We start from the raw sequence: 6128 nt of genomic DNA, 5'->3' as shown, positions 1-6128 counted from the left end.
ACCAAAAAAAAGTTTTCAGCTGCAATCTCTGGCTTTTCTAAAATTCATTAATTCATGCATTGACGTATGACTGCTCTGCCTTACATCTGCTCATTCATAGACATCGTGAAGGCAATAATGAAACTCACCAGAAAAATGATCTTGCCCTTTTAGAACTTAAAATCTGGTGGGAGAGACAGAAAGTACAGAAATAAATACATAATTTAATGATTTAGTGCCAGGCATAATGAAGTGCTATGTAAAAAAAATGATGGTGTGTATCTTTTTAGGAGCTGTGGATGCCAGTCTGCATAGGGTCATCAGGGAAGGCCTCTCGGTTGAGGTAACACTTACTCAGAATCCTAGGATAGAGAAAGCGAATCATACGGCTACCTGGGAAAGAGCATTCGAAACCAGTGCAAAGGCCCTATAGCAGCAACAAGATTGAGAACCTCAGGGGGTAGCAAAATTAAGAGGTAAGTTTTGTGTTTCAGATGCCTATTTGATCCTCCAGTGGGAACAAACAATAGGAAGTTGTGGGCATGAGTTTGGAGTTAGAGGAAGAGATCAGAGGTTAAAGATGTGAATGCAGAAGCCCTCCCTCTGCATACACCTGTCATTAAAGGTAGAGCTAGCATGCGCTCTATCAGGAATTGAATGGGAGTAGGGGAGCATGCTACTAGAGCTGGGGGTACTACAACGTCGTGAGTTAGAGACAAATAAGAAATTCGTTACAGGAGTTCCCGTCGTGGCGCAGTGGTTAACGAATCTGACTAGGAACCATGAGGTTGTGGGTTCGGTCCCTGGCCTTGCTCAGTGGGTTAAGGATCTGGCGTGGCCGTGAGCTGTGGCTTAGGTCGCAGACAAGGCTCAGATCCCGAGTTGCTGTGGTTCTGCTGTAGGCCGGTGAATTAGACCCCTACCCTGGGAACCTCCATATGCTGCGGGTGCGGCCCTAGAAAAGGCAAAAAGACAGGGACAAAAATTCGTGACAGGAGGATGAGAAGGAAGAGTCCATGGGGTTTGAAAAGAGGCAGAGAAGAGTGGTTACTCAACAGCAAAGTAAAGAAAGTGATTTAAGATGTGATTGAGTATCAGATGCTATTGAGAAGCCGTTTGTGAGAAAACAGAATTGACCGTGTGACTGAGCATCCGCTGGGGGAAGTGCCTGACTCAGGAAGCTTCAGTGGAGAATGGAAAGGGAGCAAGGAGGGACAACATTAGAAAAGTTTTGATGCAAAAGGGAGAAAACGGGTGAAGGCATAAGAGCTAGAGGGAAAGACAGGGTCAAGGGAAGTTTTCCTTTTCTTTCTTTCTTTGTATGTTTCTTTCTTTCGTTTGTGGGAGGTGGTTCAGCATGTTTATGAGCAGATGGGACTGATCCCATAGGGAGGAAAAAATAGATGATGTAGGAGAGAGGAGATAATTAAAGAAGTGGAGTCCTTGAATAGATGAGAAGGGATGGCATCTAGTCTCCAAGTAGAGGGAGGGGTGACATCTTAGCCGCAGATACAGGGTATCCAGGTCGGGATGGAGAAATTGGTTTCATGTGGGGGGAGAGAGGCCTGGGGATGGAGGACGTTTTCTTCTCTCCCCCCACCCCAGTGGTGATGAGACGCAAGGGAATCAGCTGAGAGTGAAGGTGTTCACGATTTGAGTGGAAACGGAGAAGGTTCAGCTCCTCCTCTCCCAGACCAGGAGTGGGAGCGGACTAGGGCAATAGAACGGCTGGCCCCGCAGTCCCAAAGTCCCCTTTGAGATTCGCTCCTTTATATTCAAAGTAACAGCAGCCAGCACAACTGCGTGTCTTTCTTCATCTAAAGCATTTGTCATGAGGTTTAGCTCCTAAGAATTTATCAGTTTAAAAAAGTCCAGCTTTCCGAATGAACATGTTTTATTTTTGTGTGTGGTACATGCACTTAGAAAATTCAGGAAGAGAGACTACTTTTATCTGCTACAGAAACTAGTGGCTGGATCACTATTGTGGCTCCAGAAGAACATCTTACCACATAAATATCCCAAAGGGAGGATCCCTCTGACTCTGCAAATCCCAGCTCTCTCTCTCTCTCTCTCTCTTTGGTCATATATTACAACCGACTCTGGAAGGGAAAAGTGTAAAGTGTGTTGGGACTCTATCCTAGCCCATGGGTCTGCCCACGTTTAGTAACAAAGCACAGCGAAAGGAGCTAACGGCTGAGTGCATGAGCTGGACAACCATGAGTCTCTTTTAAACGGAAATTCTTCTACCACAGTGGCCACCTGGCTACCGTGGGTTGAGGCTGGAACTAAACAGCAATCAATGGAGAAATGAAAATTTCAATCAAACATTATTTTCATGATAGTTTAACATTTTTTTTCATTTAGATTTGAGGGTTTTTCCTACCACAATTGCATATGATGTCAACACTGGTCCTTTCAGTGAAAGCCAGCCCCGCTCACATCCTCTCTATTGCCAAAGCGTTTCCTCCCCAACGGAACGTTTCCATATCCAGTTTTGAGGGTGGGGGAGGGGAGCGATCTTAATGGATTTGGTGCTGTCTTGGTTTGGGATACCATCTCTGTATTCTTTTAGAACAAAGTCTTTTAAAATTTACCTCTATGCTTTTAAAATTATATTATATTATTTATTTATCTTTTTAGGGCTGCACCCCCAGCATTTGGCAGTTCCCAGGCTAGGAGTGGAATCTGAGCTGTAGCTGCCAGCCTACACCACAAACCCATGGCAATACAGGATCCAAGCCTCATCGCCATGCTGGATCCTTAACCCACTGAGCAAGGCCGGGGATCAAACTGGCGTCCTCATGGATACTAGTCTGGTTCGTTACCACTGAGCCACAACAGGAACTCCCTAAAATTCTCTTTTAAGAGCTCACACAGTCAGGGGATGTTAAAATCTAATTAGCCTGTTTGCAATTGATTTATCAGAACATAAAAACTAAATACATTCACTTTTCATTGAAAGTGTCCTAAAGGGAGAGTGATGAATCATGTCTGATAATAGGTTTTTCTGTGAATAAATGAAGTAGTTTTAAAGCCGTGTTTGGGTCTGTTCGGGCATGCATAACCGAATTGATTAATGGGACATGTGTAGTGTGTATTCTTAAAAGTATTGAAAAATAAGGCATTCATGATGTAAAAATGCTATTTTTATGCATACTTTGTGGCTATTGTAAACTCGGTTGTAGTAGTTGAATGAGGGATGCGTTTACATGTAGTTTATAGTCAATCCCTGTTGATCAGGTCGCTAGAATAAATCACTGATTTTCGTTGATTATCATAATCTATAAACAAGAAAGAGGTTTACAAAAACTTGCTGGCGTGTTTATTTACAGAGGAAACAGTCTTGAAAGTATCAAATGCACTACTTCTTGTTTTCTGATTATTTGCAATGATAGCTACCAGTCTCTTTAGTCTTTCCAAAAACCTGTATGAAAGAAATCTGTATTCCTGTAAGAACATTGTGTGGAAAAGACAAAACATCATTGTTTTTAAACTTCTATACAGTTATTGGCCAGGAAGAAAGAAAGTGGTGGTCCCTAGCTTAGCTTTTCACGTATTGAAACCACAATGTTAACGCTGATAGTAATAGTGTTAATAATAACAGCCTCTTTAGATCAGCTTTTAGAGACCATCAGATTCAAGTAACTATGCGAAAACAAAGAGAACAAAATAACATAATGAAGTCATGTCGAATGTCAAAGAACTAAAACAACCCAGGATGCGGAGGACTAAGGTTGTGTCTCATACTGAATTGTGTTTATATCATAATAATTTAAATTATATGCCTCCCAGAGGACTTAGATTCATGCAAAAATTTAAAAACTAATTATAACAATTTTATTTTGGAGTTCGCCTCATGGTGCAGCAGGAACGGATCCGACTAAGAACCATGAGGTTTGGCGTTTGATCCCTGGCCTCTCTCAGTGGGTTAAGGATCCGGTGTTGCCATGAGCTGAGGTGTAGGTGGCAGACACTGCTTGGATCTGGCGTCGTTGTGGCTGTGGCTGTAGCTCTGTTTAGACCCCTAGCCTGGGAACCTCTGTATGCTGCCTGGGAACCTCTATGTTTGGCCCTCAAAAGCAAAAAACAAAACAAACAAAAAATTTCATTTCTAGTAAACCAAATTTGTAAGAGAGCCAATTAAAAAAGTAAAATTTCTGCTGTTTTAGTTTGGCCAAAGTGATCACAGAAAAATAATTCTTGGCAGAACTTTAGGGAAGATCTTTTTTAACTCCCTCTTCCACATTTACATAATTAAAAACAGGGTTTAAAAAAGAAAATTGATTTGTCCATGATTTTCCAACCTTGAAGATTGCTAAAATCCTTTTTTTTTTCAAATAAAAAAAAGTGACATTAAATATAAAGGATTTGAGGGTATCCTATGTTGTTTGAGGTAACTAATATCACTACGTCCTGGCTTTATTTCTTTTTAATAATGGATGAATTTTTTTCTGGGATTCTCACAAAATGCAATCAGTTATTATTTTTAAAATCCAATAATCTTCATATTCATTACCCACCCCCATGATGTTTCTCTTTGACTTCTAAATGCAATTCTGAAAATTTTACCCCCTTAGGCCACATAGTCTGAACAGTTAATTTTTCCCCAGGTAGGTACAATCACAAATGCTACTATCTAACTGTGTTAAAAATAAAATGTCAGGTGACAAACCTATGAGAAGCAAGCTCACTGAAAATCAGTGTTTTCAGGAAGACTTGCACATCTAGTTCTCGGGGTCTGCCCGTGGGCTTGGCATTTCATATTGTTTAACAATCAAGGGCCAGGAGACTTAGGATGGAACGCGCCACTTCTGTTCCTCTTAAAGAAAGTGCTCAAATGAGCAGACGTCCCAAATCCTATATCCTTAATACTAACTTCTGCTATTAGAATAGAGCAAAAACTTAACTCTTACAGAATAAGATCAAGATAGACATCTAGGCATGTTTAATGGGGTTTTATGTGTATATATATATATATATATATATATATATGTATATATAATAGTATGTACAGACTATTATACTATTTAATATGTATTAGTATATATATTAGTATATGTATACTATATATACACTAATATATACTATTATACAAATCTATATACTATTATAGATATACATATTTATATATAAACTCCAACTAATACACACACACACACACCATTATATATATACTAGTTGGAGTAATATATCTAGTTGGAGTTTATATATAAATATGTATATATATACATATATATGAAATAATGATTTTTGCTTATTATGGGTTATTTTGCATTGTTTCTTACTTTTAAAAATTGTGCATTAATCTATCACTTATCTTGGTTACTGGTTTTCTGGTTTTGCTTTTTGGTGTCTCTTAAATTTCTTACTTGAAGTGTGTGGTGCCTTACTTATTACTTCCTAACCATGACACTGAAATCAAATATAGAAAGAGGTGCAGATATAGATTTTGATATAAACAAAGATTTTTTTTTTCTCAAAGAAATGGAATTATAATCTTCACTCAAAATTAAAAGAAATTCTTAAATGTTTTTCAGGACATCTTTTTGTTGTTACTGCAAAATAATCTGACTTATTCAATTATTTGTTGTTTTTGATGTTTTTCAGTGCCACACACCACTGAGTGCAGCACTTAATGACAGCTAATGAGATCAAATTAAAGATTGAATTGAGGCCATCCAAAGGTAACGAATTTCCTGGTAGTTTCACAGACTCTCAGATCTCTTTACAGAAGCGCAAGCTTGAAACCATCTAGCTTTAGATTTGCAAAAATCGAGAAAATAAACAATGCTGAAAAAATAGGTCAAAATGTACTCAGTTGCTGTGGAATCAGTTTTGACATTCACTAGTTTTAAGAATCGATATTAATAGTAACCTTAATTCTATTTCACGAACCCACTTGGAGGCCCCTTCATGTTCATACGTAAGTGAATTTGATCAAAATATATCAACAAAAATGAGCTTGACCAGATTATGTATTTTTTGAATGCATATTTTACAATCATCATATAGTTAATCCTAAAATAAATCTATGAGTGTTTTATCTCTACTTTGACAAGGAGGCCCCACCAGTTAAATGAATCTTTCAATTAAATGTTTTCAGCCTAACTAGAATCAGAGATACAGGAGCATTCACATCCTTTTGACTC

At 38.6% G+C, this 6128-nt stretch overlaps 1 protein-coding gene across 2 annotated transcripts in view; it reads left to right on the top strand.

The window, feature by feature from the left end:
- Positions 281-6128, top strand: part of KCNJ2 (potassium voltage-gated channel subfamily J member 2) — a 28673-nt gene continuing 22825 nt past the window's right edge. For both annotated transcript variants that reach the window (XM_021066223.1, XM_021066222.1), the window contains exons 1-2: positions 281-455; positions 5587-5663. The gene's annotated coding sequence lies outside the window, so the exon portion shown is untranslated. The remainder of the gene's footprint in view (positions 456-5586; positions 5664-6128) is intronic.

The sequence above is a fragment of the Sus scrofa genome, chromosome 12 (genome assembly GCF_000003025.6).
Source record: "Sus scrofa isolate TJ Tabasco breed Duroc chromosome 12, Sscrofa11.1, whole genome shotgun sequence".
Classification (NCBI taxonomy): Eukaryota; Metazoa; Chordata; class Mammalia; order Artiodactyla; family Suidae; genus Sus; species Sus scrofa.
The sequence above is the reverse complement of the archived record's forward strand: the minus strand, read 5'-3'. Positions and strand labels throughout refer to the sequence as shown.